The 21,821-nt window shown below is 42.9% G+C and overlaps 1 protein-coding gene and 1 long non-coding RNA gene across 2 annotated transcripts in view; both read right to left on the reverse strand.

Annotated features, from left to right (window-relative positions):
- The window catches only part of SSH2 (slingshot protein phosphatase 2), a 103,611-nt gene that overhangs the window by 81,462 nt on the left and 328 nt on the right, over window positions 1–21,821 (reverse strand). The gene's annotated exons all lie outside the window — the stretch shown is intronic.
- On the reverse strand, window positions 3,595–21,765 carry LOC114016035 (uncharacterized). Its single transcript, XR_008733495.1, has 3 exons — window positions 21,355–21,765; window positions 8,766–8,863; window positions 3,595–4,619 (listed from the first exon to the last, which is right to left on the reverse strand). It is a non-coding gene; the product is annotated as an uncharacterized LOC114016035 (long non-coding RNA).

Genomic DNA, 21,821 nt, shown 5'->3' on the forward strand with positions numbered 1-21,821 from the left:
TGCGAAACATTATATTGCAATAATGGCCAGGCTGTGTCAAAAGCCGGGAGCGACTGTGGCCACCACCCATCCTCCCATTCTCCCAGGATAGAAAAGAAGTCACGTTCCTACACGTGTACATTGGTAACTGGAGAAAAGCTGTACTAAACCAGAAGGCAGCGTTATGTTTGGTTATTTCACCCTCTCAGGATGCAGAAGTGCCACTGGCAGTGGGTACAGCTTAACCTGTCTAAGGGAACGCTTCCATACAGCCACTTGCCCTCATTCCAAGCCAAACCTGGCTGTTCCCAGGAATAGCAATGGCTGACACAGAAGCCCACTGTCCAGAACAGCCCTTAACGACAGGAGGACAGGAACACTGTGCCAAAGGCAAAGGAACCACATTAGTCTTGGCACAAGACCGGATTTGCCTGACCCCTGGAAGTTCAATAGATGTATCAGATTTGTGGCCCTGCGGTACTTGTGTATATAATCCCAGCCTCCTTTGTACCATCTGTTTCCCCTTCGGCAGACTGGCCATTAGAGACACAATGCTAAAACTCATGTCTCCTTCATAACAGGTTTTTGTTGATCTCTCCCACGCCTCCCAATCTTTCTATCAATCCTGTAATCTACTAGGATTTGCCCTGCAGGGGATGTGTAACAGCATCAGTGGGGGAAAAAAGAATACATGGGACGATAGAAATGCTTCAGGGCAAGGGGAGAAGGTGTAAAAGGGGAATGCATGAAGCTAGGAGAGCTACAAGTTTATTGAAACCAGATGTTCTCATTATATTGGAGCAAGCCACCAACACACCTTCTAAGTGCCAGGTTTAAGATCTCATCTGAGCACTCAGTGCTTCAACACCTTTTTCTTAAAGAGTTGCCAGTTATGAACCGTTTCCCATCAATACATAACTCTTATATGAGAAAACACACATACTCTGTGCATCCCTAAAACCATGTTCTCTAATACCTCAAAAGTAAAAGCGTTGCCAATCGCAACACTATGCAGGTAAGGAAGGACTGCATTTCCAACCTATAGAAACTGGATCTCTTACAGAAGGTTTTAAGTCAGTGATTGCTGGCTGCCTTTGGTTCCTTAATCCCTAAATCCCCACATTCTCTTCTTGAGGTTAATCCAGTTAAAACTCCCCTTCCCTTTGGCTAGTACCTTGCATAAATAACCACCTGAAGAGCAGAGCTGCAGAAGCCAATGCTTAGAGTATGGCACTTTGTCCTGCTGCAAGAGACAGCACAGAGTAAGTACTTATAGCCTATGCCAGATAAGGTAATGAAGATTAGCTATGTAAGGGCAAAAGGCACTCCTTATGGATTGCTTAAATCAGCAGGAATCAATCATCTAGTCCAATCCAAATCCCCCAGTTGCTTTCTGCCTTAAGATAACGAGAAACAGGTTTATGCTCTACTAAGATAAAGCAACCTTAAACCAGTGTAAGCCCTTATGTGAAAATCCCCCTTTTTGGGAGGAGAGGAGAGAACTTGCCTTTGAGGTCAGCTCTAAATGAGATGGCCATACAATTATAGCCACAGAAGCCACGCGGTATTTGGAAAAGCAACACGGATCAGCAAAAGAAAATCACTTGTTTAGACTTCGCCTGGCTGATCTGGCCGGCCCAGCCAGCTCCCTCAGCCCTGAATGCCATGGGCAGGAGAGTGAAGGCAGCACTAGCAGCAGGCAGCCGGTCCTCCATGCTCAGCCTGCCAGGAGAGGCTTGTGCAATATAGTCCAGCACCTGCAGACCATAAGGACTATCTCATTACACACGAGGCATCAACAACCTAGTCCAGTGAAGATGTATATTTGTGCCACAGAAAAACCAAAGCACACCCAGTGAAAATGCAGAGGAATCCCGAGAAGTGCCTTGCCCATTCCCTCCTATAGCAGGGAGAAAGTGAGGACAAGTGGCTGTATGAAAGCGTTTCCTCTTCTGACAGGTGAGACTATAACCACTTCCAATGGCACCTGTCCCTTGGGAGGGAGCCCTGTGCAACCTGGCGCCATCCCCCGGCCAGACGCTGAGCAGTTGCAAGAGAAATCCTTAAGCTAGGACAGGCTTTGGGTCCGGTACCTGACAGACCACACAGATCCTGCCCCTGCAGCCCCCAGACAGATCTGCACATCTAATTCTCATTGTGAAGCTGGGCCAGAGGCTCTGGAGCAGCACACATTGCTGTGGAGCAGCCTGTCAGAGAAAAAACACTGCACGTGGGCTCCCTGCTGCTTGCCAAGCTCTTCAAACTATGCACTACAGCCAGGACTCTGACCATAAGCTCTTTGTGTTCCTGGTCATTCACAACCAAGAGAAAGAGAAATCTGGTTTTGAGGACTGTTTATCAGTCCAGTCCTTCCAAGATACTCAGTCTTGGGGCTAGTGAGAATGAAAAAACCCCATAAGCTTGCTTGCCCAAAGGGATAGCAAGCAGAATATGCATTCTGCTTCCCAGGCTAGAAGTAGCTACACTGAGACAAGTAGATGTGGGGTAAGAGAACAAAACGCCTGCACAGCTCTGAGCTGCAGTACGTTTCTAGCTCCATTCACACAGATATGGAAAGCCGCCGCTCAGTCTCTGGAGCATATTTAAATGCTCATTGTGAATGGCCGATTAGTCAGAAGTGGAATGTTTCTGCATTCATGGAGTAGCTATTTTAAGATTACATTATGCACTCTGCTTCCATTAATAGGTACACTCATAAAAAAAAGGAAAGGTGTTACACCCATCAATGCATTTGCCCCAGACATGAGTGCTGCATGTACAAACACCCAGCACAAGCAGGGGAAAGCTAATGAATTCTTTATTATTTTTGTTACTGTTACTGTAATTGTTATTGACAAGCCACATTCTCCTTCACAGCTCCAGCGATCGCCTAGTCATTAGGCTTGCCAAATCTTGATGGAACAAGTCAAATCACTGTCCACTGGCCACCTCTGCTATAGGCCTGTCAATCTGCATCTTCCATGGAGACTTAACACAGCCATAGAAGTCACCAGATTGAAAGAGGTTAAGCCAGACCACTGCAGCATCTCACGTGTCCTGCAGCTCTCTGGAGGAGTCTGACCCAGATATTCTCATTCCAGACACCAGTCTCCCTACTAGGGTTGCCCACACTCTCCAACATTACCTTCACTCAGTGATAACTTGTGCCCGTCTATACCCCACCAGTACCTCTGGATCCCCTTCGAGGCCTTGCTGTCCCACAGTTATCAGACACACTGAAAGTTCACAGGAACTCGTTTTGGAGCAAGTCAAGAACTCTTAGGTCTTTTAAGCTAACAAAACTCGTATTATTAAATGCTGCCAAGTTTTTATGAAAGCCAAAGGTGATTTTAGGGAAAATACACACTTCAGTTTGGCCAAGACTCACCCTCCCAATATCTCCTGCATGTATTAGGACTGAAGCTGTATCCATAACATTCGCACACAATCATCCATCAACCGTAACATCAGATTTGTTCCTTCCACTCTCTCCAAGCCTGAGCTGTGATATCAGGGTTTGATCCATGTGGTTTTCTGAGAGGGAGGACTGGAAGAGCTAAGAAGGGAAGCATGCATACAAGCACTTAGCCAAACAACATAGATAAACCACATGCCAATGGCACAAAGGATTTAATTTTAATGTCAAAAATCAGTAATCTTGACACAGGGAAGATTCAGTATAAAGAGTGAGTTTTATGTCAACAGTTTTGCTTTTACTAACAGGTTTGTACAGATTGTTTTGAAGATCAAGACCATAGAATCCAAAAGGTACATGTATAATAAATCTCATTAAAACTAGAGCAGGTCAGCCCTCTGATGAACTTAAGCTGTAGATCCTTCTAATGCTCTTGAAGAAAGCTTAGGTGATGAGCCAAATGAGGATTCCCTCAGCTCACAAATCCACATCTTCTGAGCCAAATGGAAATACTGGATGAGCTAAGCAAAACAGAGTTTTATGGTTTTGCTTTGTTTGTTGTTGTTGTTTTTTTTTTTTTTAATGTGAAGAGCAAGCAAAAAGCCCCAAATTATGAAGGAACAAATACTAGGGTCAAAGCTGAAAATAAAATCCAACTTGGAGGAAAAAGGTGATATAAAAAACATTGTATTAAACCAATGTTACTTTGATGTTGGATTCGGATCTAAAGAAACGCATTAGCCCACACAGACATAAAAAGTACAAAGAAGTCTAATAGTATGAGAACTCTAGAGCACAGCCCATCTGGTGAAAAACAAAAGCTACTAAAGATGGACAGCTTTACTGTCAGGGCATCCATGTGCAGAGACTTCAGCTGACAGTCATCTCTCCTGTAAAGCTTTGATCTCGAGGAGTTTCTGTATCAAATGCAGGGCAGGGGAGAAACACACAGGACTGAACAGCAGTAGCAGCATATATATATATGAAAAACAGTATTACATGGTGTCAAAGAAGGAAATTAAACAGAAGGATGCTCAAATACTTCAAAGCACTGCTTAAAACAAACCTAATATGAAGTGTGACCTTGTCAGCTCTTCAGTGGAAGCTGAGTCCTTCCAGGACTGTGCACGGGTGGAATGGATGTAGACATCAAATGCAGGCAGTGGGACCAGGAGCTGTACACAGGTTCACTAACAACACTTCTAGTGCTCAAAAAATTTGGCCGCTGCAGAGAAACAGTAAAACTCTTGGCACATTTCAACTTTGCTCACTTTACTGCAGTAATGAAGATACTGCTGTACAGATGTCACAGTTAATAACATTAAAAAATGTGGGACAAAGATTATTTCTAACTTTCTCAGCTAAAGCACACACCCCTGCCAAGGCTTTTTCCTTAATAAATAAACAAACAAACTCTTCCCCCAGGATTTCTTTTACCAGAACATGGGGCTTTCCTGTTTTTTAAAGTGGATTTTAAGACAAGAAAAGCCCAGCTTCTAATGCAGAAAATATTTCTGTGTAAATGTGGTAGAGGTAGAAAATCCTAGATTACATTTAACTAGTGAACAAGGTCACAAATTAAGTAGTCTGAGAATTTCTGGTAGCTTAGCCCTGAAATAGTCCCCTTTTTTTCCACCCCCACCGCCTTCACTACTTAGCTCAAAACGCAAGACTAACAAGAACACATGATACAGCCTGCAAATACATGGCTGAAGTCACAGGAAGCACATTCTTCAGGGCTCATGAACCACCACATGACAAACATCACAAGAAAACAATTTACTAATCACAACTTAAACTTGAAATTAAGAATAATAATAAAAACCATTATGGAAACAACTCTTAGGAAGGGAGAAGCTGCACTTGAAAAGACAGCAGCAAATAACAAAGCAGGGATCAGTTCTCACGTTACCAGAAACTTTTGATTTCTTGTGCTACACATGTAAGCTAGCATTGCTTAGAAGTTCCTAATACTGATTTTTAGTTACATAGCTTACAGCCAATCAAGAGTTGCTCAGCAGTCAGTCACATTTGAATTTAATTGCATAGACCTAAGCTAAAACTTTTCTGATTCCGCATGTCTGAAAGCCAGCGGTCCATACATTTGCTATACAGCTTATAGGCAAGAGTGACTTCTTTTCATAAATAAGATGACATGCAACCCACAATCCTTCTCCTTAGCTGTCAAGAAGTACTGATGGGCTATTCAGAACACATACAAGGTCTGCTTCCAACTCCAACCAGGTAAATGGAAATAAAAGCAGAACTGTCTCTTAACAAGATGGAACTGTACAAACAGATTTTCACACTTTTGCTATTTGTGTTGATTTCTGTACCAGAACAAAGGAACTTAATTTTTATTTCCTAAGAGCCACTTTTATTGGAAATGTCTCAAAGCTATACTGACATTTTATCCTGACAATTTAATTAGGGACTGGTCCAATCCTGGAGTTGTGCTCAACATTCAAGGATCCTGAAGGCTCTTAACTGTTTAAAAAGATTACAATGATCCACAGGGCCACTATCAAATAGATCACTGTAGACTCATCCTTGGGATTAAGTCATCTCTATTTGTGAGCCCTTATGTGATGATCTGTCTATTACAGAGCGTAAGTACTGCATGAAAGCCTCTTCAAGGCCTTCACCACCATCTGTGAATTACATTATTAACAATGGTATGAACTTCCTAAGAGCATCTGGTTCTCTCCCCACCCCCTTCTCAAATCACTGGAAAGAGCTCTTCAGTATCAAAACAGGCACAGGCAAAGCACTTTTCTTCCTTTCCCTCTCTCTCCGCCTCCTCCTGCCCTCCATCAGCAGAGGACAGACGATGGAGCTCAGTTCCCCATTTCCATGCCCTACATGTTTTCTGCACAACTCTTGCTATTGTTAAAGACAAACTAAAACTAAGTGACACACGTACCACAGGCATTTTACTGGGAAAAGCAGAAATTTCATCGTTTTGCAAAGGCAGCATCTCAAGTATGCTACTGAGGTGCTGCTGCTACAGAATGCGTGTGCTGAGGCACAACAGACTCCATGGTCCTGCCCCTAGACCTTGCTGCTCACCAGCACAATTCGTGAAGTTAACAAAAAACAGGCAGCAGCCATCAAGCCAACTTGGATAGTTACTGCTGTAGCTAGCTTTCTAGACGCAAATAAGCATTTTGTCATCCCAACCCTCCTCCCCACCAAGGATGTTTCAGAAGCTTATTCTGAAAAAACGCCAGCTTCTTGTAAACAAGAAGGCGGAAAAGACAGTATCTATCACCCAGGACATCAGACCATGCTCTCCACTGAACTTTGCACAGAGTTCACATCAAGCAGCCTCCCTGGCTACTATAAGGGATCACTTACTCTTGTTTCTGCAAGAGTTCCTCCTATCTCATTTTCAACTGCTTGCTCTTCAAACCTAGCTTCTTCCCTTGGTCTATACATAGGGCATTTAGGAGCTTCTCATCACCTCACTTCCCTGTATACATCAGCAGCAGTTTTTCCATTCTGTTTATCACAGGTGCACAGTTTCTTTAGTTGCACAACAGATCACAATTCAGACAACACTATTACAGCCCCATAAGATACAGCATCTTCCTCTGTCTTAAGTTAGCAGCAGTATTTCTTGAAAGAAAAGAGCAACATTACAGCCAGCTCAATAAAGACTTCCATTCAGCAGGAAACAACATCCAAAACAAACAACCCTGTAATGTGCAATAACAGGCAAAAAATACTGGGTGGGGGGAGGGAGACAACAATGTTTCTGCACAAATTCACACGAACCCTTCTTCTAATGTATTCTCTTATGCCCACGTTTCAAATAAATAAATAATCAGGTATATGTTGAGATGCTCAGACCAGCATCATCTAGAACATAAGCCTACTGTAATTACAGATAAATGCAGAATTTCTTCAAGTCTGCAAAATAATGGGCAAGTATGTTTGGGGTCACCATCACTCTGATGTGCTGCCCGAACACACGCCCTTTGTGCGGGTCGTAAGAGGAAATATGCAGTTACTGTTGACCTCAAGCTACAGGAGGCGAGGAAGCTAGAGGCACACAGCAGCTAGCCTCCAGGACAGTTCTGCCAGGGTTTAATTTTGTTTCGGTCATAACTAATCACTCTGCTTTGGATGGCAGGTCAGGTTAAAGACGAACCACTACCCAGGCTCCTGGGAAAGGATGTAGCTGTGTTTTTATGCAGCTATTTAAACAAGTCAAGAGAGGCAAAAGAAAATTAAGCAAGTTTTATGAGTGGCTTTAGAGGGACTTCCACACTCTTACTCCCTACAGCTTATTGGGAGGGATGCAAGGAGAAGAACAGCAAGGAAACTGGCATGTCTTGGAGCAAGTTAGTGGCAATTAGAGATGGGCTCTGCTAAGCCTGGCTCCCAACATACAGTGGGAGCATAGCATCCCACCAAAAGGCTCTCCGGATTATGACATTGGTATCTGGAATGACAGCAGCTAAAATTGGAATGAATTCCCATCTTTCAAGCAGTATGTACAGGTGACCACGTAATCAAATTAGCTAATATTTTGCTAAATCAGTGCATTGAATATCACCCGATGAGCTCATTTTTGGAGGCAGTTCAATGCCTCACTTCTAGGACTGATGTCAGTGTCACATGCTTGGAGAGGATCAGTCTGCAGCTGGATATTTTAAAGCCTTCTATTAGGAGCACAGAAAAGTCAGCGGATTTCAACAGCATCAACTAATGAATTTGTGTTTTATCATAACAATTTAGTCACCAGACCCAACTGTCAATGTCTCTGAGAGTATCAGGCCATTTCAAACAGTTCCCCCTCCCTCCACTTTAAGCCACTAGATGGAAACTGAGAAGTGCAGCAACCAAGTTGTTTCAACAGAGAAAGTTGCATTTCAACAGAAAAGGAAATCAACAGAAACACAAGGAAACAGGAACTCTCACTGATTCTGACTGGCTTGAGATAAAATGATTAACTACAGAGAGACTAAACTCAGTAGTTGCAAAACACATAAACAAACAATAGCAGGGCAAAAGGTGTTGAGCATCAGTAGCACAAGTGCTTCAGACAGAACATTCAACCCATCATTCAAATCCCATTCACTCACAGACCAATTGTGAAGTCACCTTTATTTTGACATACTACAGCCTCGTCACTAAGTGTTCATGCAGTATCTGTGAAGTCTCCCACACTTTGATGCTCACTGCTTGCACTTTGTACCAACATGTAGGAATACATTTGCATTACACAAATAAGCAGTGTCTTCATTGTGCAACTGCATGCGACTTTTTTGGAGAAAAACAATGCTCAAATACAAGGAGTGTTGTGTGCATCAGGCTACAGAGTGGGTGGTAGTGATGTTGTCAGAAAGCACTCAGTACTGCTTACCTCCACGCCCATTGACTTCAGTAGAAGGCTACATATGAAAAGTCTCTGAAGATGAAGTTGAAGTGTTCCCTAACACATGGCGCTGTCCATACACTATACTTAAGAGACAAAACAAAAAAAAAAAAAACCACAGAAGTGAAGTGGCATGACATTGTAGCTTTTTTTAAAAAAAAAAAAAAACACAACCAAACACACACACAACTCTGGCAGTTCCCATTCCAGCTAAGAAATTAGACTATACACCAATCAGTTCTGGGCAAGCTCTGCACCACACCGCCTAAGCCTGTTGCATCTCCAGAGTGTAGGATGAGAACAACGGTAATTTACTGTATGCTTACATTGCTCCCAAAAGACCTTGGATGAAGATGCCTTAAAGCTTCAGTTCTGCTCAGCTGTTAAATTGTTCAGTGAGACTACCTAGGTTAGTCAGGTGCTGTGTGAAAACACACAGCTCTCACATGTAGCACAGGGCAGGACCCATTTCAAAGAGATCCTTGGGAAGTTCCCTCCAAGTTCACAATCTCTGCATCTGTTTCAAAAGCAATTCAGTTCACCTTCACCCAGGCTACAAATATCATCTGTAATAGTTTTACGAACAGGAGAGTCAAAGGCAAGGAGCCCTGAACTGCCGTGAGCATGAAGCCCCATATACAGGGCTGCCAGAGCAACGCGCAGTTCGGGTACCTCCAGAGGAGCTGACAGAAAGACCAGGCACTTGAACTTCGGTGTGAGTGACAAGACACCCTGCTCCTACAGTGTGAGCAAATAAGTTTAGTGTTCAGACTGCATCTGGGGTTGGGGAAGGTTATTATAACCAAGACAAACTACCTCACAGTATTGCTAGTAGTTAACTCCCAGAGGCTTATGACTTCATTTTCAGACTGTAATTTTTATCCTGGGCACTCAATCGAAGAAAGAGGAGACTAAAGGAAATAACAACCTCCTTACATACACAAGTTCTTATTTAGCTGCTTGTGGTTCAGCAAGACATTCCCTCTCTTTGTAAGATGAGGTTTATAAATTCAGTGTACCTTAGATGTTTTCAAGTGAGCAGAATGCACCCTTAATTCCAAACTATCCCATTTTCATCCAGAACTCCTCTATACTGAGCTTCATTTTTTCAGAGTTGTGAAGCTATTTGGCAGTTGTATGCAGCCCAGACCAGCCTGCACATTTCTCTCCCGCCCCCCCCCCCCTTTTTTTTTTTAATTTTAGACTTAATGTAGCATGTACTCTCAGGAAGGTTTACAATGCAGCCTTTTGTAGTTAACTTGCTCCAAGCTGGGCCACTGCCAGGTTGTTATCAATGACATTTTAAAGCAGATGAATGAAGTTCTTATTATGGTGACAACCAGAATTGTGATATGGCACATGCATACACTGAAAGAAGAGAGCTTGCTATTACTTTGTCAGGTTAATAAATAAACAGTGATTTCATGAATAAAAGCCTTTTATTAGGAAACAAAAGAACAAAATTAATATTTATAAAGCTTTAGTGGTTTGGAGCACCCTTTAAAATAAGATTATTCCATTTCAGTCAGAGCCACCATTATGGATTACAGATTCTTGAACACAGCTTCCCCTCCTAATTCTCTTATCGTAGCAGTACAAGGCAGAAAACAAAGCTCTGCCTTCTGAACTGGTTCAGGCCAGGCTCTGGCCAGTTCCACTGCTCCTTCCTGAGCAAGCTACTCAGTTTGAGGTCGACAGTATTGAAGGCCCATGAAAGCAAACATTTCTGTTACGTCTTCAGGACTGCAGCTAAAGGCTGCACCTGTTGGAAGAGCTGTTGGTTCCTTATCACAGCAGGAAGTTCTCACGTTTTACACAGCGTGCTTCCACACCACACAGAGGCACTGAAACCAAGCCAAGCCAAGTGACGCTACACATTAGCAACACTGACTGCTATCAACTGCCAGTCAGCTGGCAAATCACTTCCCATCCTCTGCCCCCAGAAAAGATTCTTCGCCAATACCCTGTCAATATCTCTCAACCACTTCAGGGTTCTTCAGTATTTCCCACAGCACGTGCAAAGAACTGTTCACTATCAAAGCAAAGTTTAAAAAGAGTGAAATACAGTCAGGATGTCCTACTTCATGGCAAGCAAGTAGAATTCTGGCAAATACAGACTGCTTCTCACCTCAATTGTCTTTGCACATACTCCTCAAGGCATTCTGCACTCATCCGTCCTAAAAACAAACTTGCAATTTTAAACTTTGAACAAGCTAAAGAGTTTTGGTTTGGGTTTTGTTTTGCAGGTTTTTCTGAGGTGTTTGTAGGGGTGTGGGGGTGTGTGTGTTAGGCTTTGGGATTGTGGTTTTTGTTTTGGTCTTTTTTTTTTTTTTTTTTTTTTTTTCAGTGAGGCACATCTTATGTTTAGAATCAAGATATAAGCAATTACTCAAGCTTAAAAAATTATTTTGGGTCACACCACCTTCTCCTCAATACTAAGATGTAAAACTTCTCCCTTCTCCTCAAGGGAAAAAGTCAAGTTTGAACTTCCCCACTCATAAGAGTACCAGACAGAAACTGCCCCAAAATAACAGTCTCAGCCATCCACAGTCAACGTGAACAGATGTAAGTTAAATACAGCTTTCTCCAGACAACAGCAGTTTCTGGTATATGTGTAAAAGAGAAAAAAATTACTGCAAAGACCAGAAGTGTGGGTTGCAAAAGCCTGTGGCACAGTTATCTTTGCAGCATGAAGCACAAGTTGAGATGAGAGATCTGTAAAATATATGTGAAATATATTCATTTCACCCACTGAGACTATGCAAACTCTATTCCAGTCACACTACAAACGTTAACTGATAATGCCTCCCTTGCCTTCAAGTTTATATAACTATGCCTAACTTTTGGGAAGGCATCTGAAAATACGCTATGTTCATACTGTTTTACCCTGATAATCTCTTTATTTAAGATTCAGGAGCAGAGCAGAAGCTGCACAGAAGGACAATTCACTCCCAGCGCATCACTGAGGCAGCCACCCCCAGCCACCACACAACGAGGTGTGGATGCAGTGCCAGGCTGACACAAAAAGCAAGAGATAACATATTAATATTTGATTTCCATGTGCAACCGTACTGACAAGTTTATGCAATATTAGACTTAACCCACACTACAGGGGTAGCTGCTGTCTGGAGATTCATTTAAGTGTTAAAATGCAGGCTTACACATTCTATTAACTGCTGCATAGCCAAAGTACTACCAAGAAGGAAGAAATGCCTCAAAGAACAAAGAAGCCTAAGCTGTCCTGTTTCACTTCACTTTTTGAAGTCACAAGCTGCTAGCCCACAGAAGCACAACTCAGCTGAAAACAGAAACAGAGGAAACTCCCAGTAACAAAACTCACTAGATGTTACATAAGAAAAAACACTTGTTCAGAAAATGAATTAAGTCTTTGTCAACCATTCTGCAATTTTAAGAAGGAGAATGCTGTCATTTCAAGGTTTACACTTCACTCAGGAAGACAATGTAATATGGTAGCTACTTAACTGTTTCGTGCCACATTTTTGAAGCACTGTATTTAAATACAGTGGTTACAGCATCATCTGAAGAACATGCCCAGAGCTGTTTGCCTTTAAACTATTTTCAACTATTGAGGAGGATTGTGGAAAAGAAAACAAACCCAAAAAGACAACAAAACCTAACAACAAAAAAGAATCAATCCTTATTCCAGGAACACCTTTATCTTGTCACCTAGCATTTCCTCTTGCAACTCTGTTTAGCTCATCTGTAGGTCAGAGAGCTGAGTCACTTTCCTGCTTGCCCCACAGCTACTTATGAGCTAAATTTTCAGTGTGACACCCTGTTTCCTAGGGAAGATGCTCCAGAACACAGGACTACTGCAAAGAAACAGCAGACTCAAGAGGATACCTGCTACCGTACAAGAAGCGGGCCATCTCACAGACAACTCTCTACTGACTCCCTGCTACTCAGCATCAATATCTGCACACAGAAGCTCTATTTTTTTAATTACAGTTTGCTAAGGACTGGCCCTTTCATAGCTGAGCAAGAGCTTGCAAATTTTTTTTCAGACAGGGACCACAGCCCACAGGTTTTCCACGTGCAAGTGAGGGTTAAGGGCTTTTGTTTTTAAATGCTTGGAACGTGGCACTTCGGACTGAAGCATTCAGTAGCTTCAGAGATTCGTGGGAAACTCCAGCTTCAGATGGATTAAGCCAAAGGCTTGGTCCTGCATCACACAGAAGACTCAGACTACTTCTAACTACCAACAAAGCTCTCCTTTGGAAAGCAAAGCATTTTACACATGCAAGGCACATGCCCTATCCCTCCCTCTCATCATCAGCTAAAAGGTACAGAGATGAAAAGCCTAAAGTGTTCCATTTTGGTATTTTTTTCTTAAGAATCCACTTCAGATGTTAGCTGCTGAAGCTAAACGAAGCCAGTTGAACAAGTCTTAAAAGTTCTTGCTGCAATTTTAAATGTGGTAATTTTGTACATCAAAACAGAAGGGACATTATAGCAGCCAGTGAGAGTAATAAGACAACTACAGTCCCCTGGGACAGGACCAGCTTTCCACATTAAAATCCACTTCTCAGATATTTAATCCAGTTGAAAGTTGAAGACAAACATGCCTAGCTCTGCAGCTCTTGCCTTTTTGCTAAGGAGGCCTCAAGACCTAACCAATGAATGCAGTATCCCTCAGCAAAACCCTTAGAGTGCTGTTCTTCCGCAACTACCTCCTATCACTTCTCCTCTGTTCCAAGGAGAACAAAACTTTTAGATTTGGAACCTGCTCCAAATTCCCTTTGGGGCATCCCCACTCATACAACAGCGGAGCCAGTTACAGGCAAACTAACAGAAGAAGACTGCAGATTGCCTCTGAAGGATATACCAGCTGCTACCGCCAGTGTGTTAAAGCCTACTAAATAGACAAAATACATGACTCAGTGGACCCACAGTACACAGGAGTCAGGCCCTGGTCTTCTGCCTTTCAGATCCTGCTCTATCTCACCTCAGACTTGTTTGTGGCTCACCTCACTGAGGTGTGGGCAGGGAGGAGGCTGCACAACAAGGAACCTGGCATCACGAGTCCCAGACCCGCACAACTCCTGAGACATCTCTGAAATTTACCTCCCAGAGACCTGCACTCAAGCTGCACTGAAGCTCAAGCATCCAAGCCACCTCCTGAGCTCTGGTATGAGCTTAATACAAGGACAGTATGATCTGTGATAAAACAGTTGTTTCAAAATAGGTCAGATTAGAATATTCTAGTGTCTTCAATTACTTCAATACAAGACGTTTACACTGTGTTCAATCTTAAATGCCCCACTAATTTCACCTTGAAACAGCCTACACTGATACAGTAAATTATTTCCATGAAGCCTGAGTTGAGGAGTTCCTCAGGGGAAGGAGGGCTAGCATGCCCAAAAGCAGCAAGCAGCCACAAGCAAAACACATTTCAGTGAGTGCCATAGGCGTTTCATTTACCAAGGCCGTAAGATGTTCACGTCACAGGGTATTTGCCAGGAGTTTCATGATTGCTGGCATACACAGTAAGGGTGCGTCTCACCATGGAAGCAACAAGCTGTGTAACTGTGTGACTCATCTTACAGCAACGTTTTATGCCTTCTGAGAGGAGATCAGCCTGCAATGAGCAACACTGATAAGATGCATATTCAGAGCAATTCTATTGGGGCAAAAAGCTATTGATATATTCAAAACTGCATGCACAGAAGCCTGCCCAAATGCTATCTAAAACACACAAACACACACACTGCAATATTATACTACTGCAACAGGACATTCTGCAGATGGTTGAAAGCAAGTTAATAGATTTATACAGACCAACTCAGAAATCCAAAAATGGCTTTTAGCCTTCATAAGTTTTTATCCCTTTAAACACGGTGCTCTGGAGGAACAGCTTCCAGCCAAAAGGTAAGAAACCCTGCCTGCCTTATTTAAATCACTGACTGCTTCCAATAGGTATCACCTCTTTCTTCTCTTGCATTCAAAATTCCCCTTTAAAACAAGAGGTATGAGCTTCACTCATTAAATTACATCACAAATTGAAAGGATGCTCAGGCAAATCAATGGCACAGAGAAGAGACTCTTCTTACATTCACTAAACAACTTGAACACTTGGAGCAGGCAGTTGACAAGGCTAGTGCTCACTCTGCAAGGCCAGTTTATATAAGGGAAGTACCAGTTGCCGAAGTCCAGCAGCTTAGTACATGCTCCTTGCTAATCACATTGGCAAGAGTCAGATACAAAGACAGCAAAAGCTTCAGCTGAATTCTAAAACTCTTTCCGTCCAGTATATTCTTGCAAGGACAGCATGAGCTTCCAGCATACAGATGTTCCTGAGAGACAGGCTGCAAACCAGCCTTCTCGCTTCAACGGAGTGAAGCTGCGCTGTGGTACTGGGAGGATGTGGTTTGTTGTGACTGAAGAATAAAACCTTTGAGCTGCAGGCTGTGATCAGGGAGCAGTTACACTGAGCCGAGCTGCCCAAAGGCTATTTTCTTTCCTTTTTTCTTTTTTTCTTTTTTCTTTTTTCATTTCCCCAAGACTTAACAGTTGCAGCTATAGATCTTTCAGGATTTTCTTCCAGTAACTGGAAATCCTCAGGCATTACCCCCGCACGAAGGCAGCGCTCTTACACCAAAATACTTCCACCAGACTGCTTTTTGAATGGCAGTCTCCACTGAAGTAAATGTGTCACTGACTCTCGGAACAGCTGTAGATATTACAGTACCCTGTCCTTTTCCACCTTCTTTCATTGCTTGAACAGCAAGACTCAATATTGGTCAGATAATGACTCATTACAGCATCACAGGCTATTTGCATTTTCAAATTATAAGCTCTTTTCAAAACACAACAACTTATGTTCTGCTGTAACTCAAGAGATGACAACTTCAGTATGTATTTCACTGTTTCAACATAACTTTGTATCTTGAAAGACACAACTGAGTTGTGCAGTTATTTTATCTACAATGCCACCAACAGCATCATATTTAGTGGAATAAAAAAAAAGTCAACACAGACAAAATTCCTCTCAACCTAAAAATAGCCATTTTAGGTCAACACTGACAAAGTACACCCAGGAAAAGCAGGCTTCAGCTTCCAAGCCAGCTACCATAGTTTCTTTTGGCTGGACTTCATTGGTCAAGACACAAATACTCCAAAACTGACAACTTGTAAAGCAATGTCCCAGTAAACAAAATGAGAAGAAAGGGAAGGATACAGAACAAGTAGCTGCCAACTTCGCAAAGAAACCTTAGACTGACTGATCTAATGTAAAACATACTACAAAAGAGGTATTTTATATTTAGTACGTCCTTTAGCTCAATAAGTACAATAACAAATAGCACAGTGTATTAGACCTGATGGTCAAAGTGAGTCATACCCAGGTCCAAATTTACACTTCTCACAAAAAAGCCAGCAAAAACCAAATCATTCCACTCCACAAACCAGACCTAATCATCATCAGTGTGGCTGTAAGGTATGAATGCTCAGAAAAACCAGAAACATGTCTAAGAAATCAAAGGGTTGGCTGTTTCAGGAAGAACAATAAAAAATAATCAAGCTATCATCAAGATATCCTACAAAAGGACAGTTAGATCCAAAAGATTCTTTCTTGTACTCTCCAAGTTTTAAGAATGTTTCTAAATGATCCTTAATGAGGTTCCAATTCAACTGTCATCATCATCCTTCTCAGCTCCAAATACTGTTCTCAACCTAAAAAAGGACTTTGAATTTTATGCAGATCTATAGTAGAGCCTAGTATGTGTATATACAATGGACAACAAGTCTTCAGGAAAAGGATTAAGTCTTTTGTCACCAAGCAGCTTCAGTTTAACCAGCACACTGCTTTAGTAAGAGGGAAGTCTCGCCACCTAACAATGCACCTGCACATACAAAAATGTTCTGCAATGCAAGAGCCTAGTCTTGTACAGCTGGATAGAAACCTTAAACTTCTAACAATACAGCATCACACTCAACATGAGGCAGAGACCCCCTGTTTTTCTTGCAGAGCTTTCAACAGAAGTAGAAGTTTGAAAGATAGGGAGGACATTACAAATCACCTCACTAATACATTTTTGGTTTATAGCCCAAATGGTGAGATCTGGCAACACAGGAAATTGAGGGATCTGTAAGGCACTAGGAGAAGTTTGCTCAAAGCAGGAATCAGCACATTTCTCTGGTCCACTGCCTTTGAAAACTGCAGGTTTTAGAATAAGCTATGGCTGTACCCAAAAAACATGAGTTGAGGAAACCCAAATAACAGATGATAGCATCTTTAAGTATTACACATTTCTAACTCTACTTATTATTTCATATGAAGCTTCTGTTCTCCTAGTTGCCTCCAAAACTCAACTCTCCACAACCTTATACAAGCAGCAGCTATCAAGATCTTCAATAATTAACACGCCCTGCACCCACCCACCCCACCCCCCCAAAACAAAAACACAACAACAGGGGGGAGTGGGGGGGGAAGTACAAGAAGTTCTACATGAGAGAGACCGGACTTATCAATTATTAAGTCAACTTAGAATTACCACACTGTTTAATAGCAATTGCAGGACCAAGGGTAGAGAAATGTTATATTTAGCTTCCCCACAAATAAGTGGGAAAATATTTCCTGTATGTTCCACCATCAAGGAGCTCTTAAGCAAAACATGACAGAGACTCCTAAACACATTTGCAGGACGCTGCTTCCTGCTCGAGCTGTTCTCCTGGGATTAAGGAGGGGAAGTCAAATGGCTCAGGTTTTCATTTACTTTAAACTTTGTTTTTTTAAAAAAACAGGCATTTTAAAACAATATATACAGCATATCCTCTCTTTCTGGGTCAGTCACTCCCTTCCAATAAAAGCATATTGTCTCCCTGAGGGTAGGGAAGACAAGTGAACTGCGCGAACAGTCAGGGCCAGATTGCCTGCCCAGCTTCTCCACTTCTCAGGGAAGAGATCTAATAGACAAAGGAAAAACAGCACTTAAAAATTGCAGTTTGGTGTTGGGTTTTTTTATAACTCTGCATAGAAAAAAAATTAAAAGGACAAGTTTCAATAGATTATTTGCAAACACAGATAATTATCAAAAGTATTCTGGAAAGCTACAGAGTATTAGATCAGTTTTCCATTGCTCCGATCATCATGATGACTGATTCAACGCTATCCTGGTGACAGTTACCCAACAACTTCCAGGGCCTTAGATAACAAAGCTCACAAAGGATTTTGAGGCAGGCACCTTTTACTAGCTGTCCTCTGCTTTAGCTAAAATTCTTTCTTGCAGCTTGTCCCTAGATCTGACAACGTGGTTGTGGTGCCCACACTTTGCTGTGGAGGGAGCGATAGAGATATTCCATGTTTGTCAGACAGCACAAGACACCTGCAGTTTAACACCAACAGTAAATTGGGAGATGGTCCATTGCTTAGAGATACAAGGAGCAAAAGTAACTTAAAACTGATAAGTAAACAAGGACAGTATTAACAACTGTCTCTATCAACAATGCATGCACAGTAACAGCCCAAGCAAGATAATCAAAATATAGTATTTTAAAAGGAAGTAAGTTAACAACAGTGAGTAACCTTTTTTTTAAATTTAACCCCCAAAGCAAAGGATATAGCAAGTTAAAATCATTCACATTTCTGTTTACTATCTCACAGTTCTCAAGAAAGAACCCGAAGAAAATATGCTTTCCTTTTTTTCCCCCACTGAAATGAAGATGCTAGAAGGGAAGGACAGGAAAGCCTACCACTTGACAAGATACTGTTCTGCAAGACAGGAAATATGGCACAGATAGAGGGAAGCAGGGTCAAAGAATCTGGGGTATGAAGGGGGGGGGGGGGGGGGGGGGGGAAGCAACAAGCTAGATTTTTAAGTTGCCCTCATAGAGTTCTGACTGCATATCTGAGCAGCACTTGTGAACATGGTGGTTTTATTTCACTGCTTTTGCTCGTGATGGGACTACTGTGCCCACCTGGTTTAACGCAGGTGCATACTTCCAGGGCTCTTCCCTCACTTTGACTCAAGCCCTCCACCTCCCAACAAAACCGTCTTTGAGCAATGGGAGGGAGAACACCTGCTCCCCCTCGACTTCCCTCAAACACACACAGGAAGAGGGGGGGAAAGAAGAAGAAGAAAAAAGAAAAAGGAAATCTTATTTTGTGTTACGAGGTAAACAAAGGCCTCAATGAGCACCAGGTAGCCCCACTTCTGCTCATGGTATGTTTACATTTTACTGTAGTACAGTCCTGCCTTCAACCATTGTCTGCTAACAGAGCACCTCAGAAGACAACTGTTCTGCTGTACAGAAGGGAGGACTGCAGTCTTATTTCTCAGAGTGGCTGCACAACCAAAGGCCAAAAACAGACAGAAGAAGTCTGGACAGACAATTAAGAGAATTTTACAAGTCATCAAGCAACCAGAGGGCTGTAAATGTATAATCAACACTTTGCATGAACTACCTTGAAATGAATGCTCATGAGATGCTCTATGCAATGAGAACAAGATAAAAACCTATAAATAAAAGCCATCCAATTTCAGAGTGATTCAGATCAGCTATTCCCCTGAATCCGTAAGAGCCAATTATAACTGTTTATAGGGCATACTTAATGTAAAAATTCAGTTTGAGGACATCAATTTCACCCTTTCTCCTTGTCTGAGAAGTTTATCTCTAAAGCAAAAAGACATCAAGCAATTTGAGAATCCATTTCTGTCCCCAAAATTCTTAGTGGCCTGGAAACAGAATTAGACATAGCCATATGCTTGCACACAGACATGTTTCTTCCTTGCCCACAAGCTGGAACAGTAAAGTTCCAACAGTTACCAGAATCTTTGTTCAGAAACAGCAGGCTTTCACTCAGCAAGTTAGACCCTTATACTACTCATAAAAATTATTTCAGCAAGGTAAGCTTTCTTTTAAAGAGATAACTTGGGGAGAGAGTTATCCGTCCATACAGAAGGAAGCTACCATCGGTTTACAACAAATTGGTTGAAACAATTCCACTTAAACCGAAAGAATCAAGTCATCCTGCTGAAGTCAACAAGGACCTGTAAGGATGGCAAGCATATGGTCTCACTGGACCAAAGCAAAAAGGTGACTGTCCCATTCACAAGTTGTTAGCAGCCTAGGCAGGATCATCATCTGAAACAACACCAGAAGTTTTGGTTAAGAAACAACAATTTTGTGACATTGAAGAAGAGGAACACACAGAGGCTCAACAAAATGCTGGCAGAAGGCTGGAGAAATAACCAACCCTAGCTATGTAAGGAGAGGCTAAAAGGGCACTCAAAACCCTCAAGTGTGGTTAGGGAGTTAAAAGAGGAAATGCAGAAGTACTCAAACAATAGCAGTTAAGGACAGAACGTGGTAAATACCTTTCCCACTTTAGACTGCAAGAAAAGTCTGAGAAAGTAGAAGTAATTATGAGAACCAAAACCAGGCCAGGAGAAGTCACGCATTTATTTCTGCATAGGGCACCGCAGAGTTACAAAGACCACTGGTACAGAACAAACCTCAATACTATGAGGAGGAGAATATAGATGAATATACCAAAAATTGCTTTTTCTGGATTTATCAGGCTCTGGAAGGAGTTGTTTTTATATTTGAAAACTAAGTATTGCTTTAAAATCAGTACAGTTTCAATTTATATCATTAGCTGGGAAACAGCCTGGCTGTTCCAGACAGGAAAGCCTCACAGAACTCAACTGACTGTTCATATATATCAAATATTTAATAAAGGAAGGGGCTGTGCATCCAAGTGGGAGGAAGAAGAAAGATGCCAAGGGAGACCTACCTATTCTCACAAGATGTCATAAATGCAAGAAATATATGGGAAAAGAAACAGTGGAAAGGGTAAATAAGTCAAAAGGGGGAAGCCACCTCTGAAGTAATACAGCACATTAATATTTACAGTAGAGAAATATAAGTGAAATTAATCTGTGCTGCTAAATAAACACAGCTTAGGAGAGACACTGGAATGAAAGAGGGGAGAAAAAAATAAAAAAAGTGTTCTGACAGCTAAAATGCTGTCAGGGCAGGCAGGACCTGTCAAGTGGCTGATCTAGTTTCAGAAGAGGTTACCTAATACAACAAGAAATATTTTCAGAGCGGTTGTCTTTTTCATCCCCCCTCATGAGGGAAGCAACTGGGATCCCAACTCTTTATCGCCCCAAACATTTGCAAACCAGACATAACACCAGTGTGATAATGCATGAAGGTTGGGGTTTTTTGAAGAAAAAAGGTGGGAACTAAGCATACAGAAAGCAAAAGAAGCTCACTGTTTTCACCCTCATCTTTAGTTCCACATAACCGCTAAGAAGCGGTTGAAGGGGTTAAGATTTTATATTCAGAAGTACTGTAACAACAGCTCGTCCCAAGTTTAAAGAGCAGGGAGGCAAGAAGGCTGTGACAGCGTCGAGTACATCTGCTCATTCCCCACATCTCATCCAGGGACCTGGGATCTGGCTGCTCCGTGCCTGTCCTGGGCTTGGCACAGCCTCTTGAAGACTCTATGTAACATTCAAAAAAAAAAAAGGGGGGGGGGGGGGAGGTGTGGAAAAAAAAAACCAAACCCAAACCATAAATCTTAGCTCTTCGCAAAGGAAGAGCCACGTACTGGAGATACCCAGAGGGGGCTGTCAGACCGGATCACCTCAGAGGAGCCGCAGCCCGCGCAGTGTCAGCTCGCGTCCACGCGCGCTTCCCGCCTCTCCCCTCCGCACACAATGACAACAAAATCGCGCCCGGCTGCTCCGCTCGGGCAGCTCCGCACCGCAGGGCGGGCAGCGGCGGCCCCGCACCGCGGCCGGGGCTCGGGGCCGGCCCCCACGCGCGCCCCGAGGGAGCCGGCGGCGCAGAGCCCCTCCGCGCCCTGAGGGTGGGCAGCGCCCAGCCCCGCCGGCTGCCCTGTCCCGGGCCGGGCCTGCCCCGGGACCCCCGCCCGCCACCAGGCCACGGCGAGGCGAGGGCCCCGCGGGGGTGCTGGGGGCCGCTGCCACCGCCCGCCCGGTGCTGTCAGGGCCCGGCGACCGGCGGGAAGGAGGTTGGGGGGGGGGGGGGGGGGAAGGGGGGGCGCGAGCGGTC

This window comes from Falco cherrug, chromosome 1 (genome assembly GCF_023634085.1).
Source record: "Falco cherrug isolate bFalChe1 chromosome 1, bFalChe1.pri, whole genome shotgun sequence".
Classification (NCBI taxonomy): Eukaryota; Metazoa; Chordata; class Aves; order Falconiformes; family Falconidae; genus Falco; species Falco cherrug.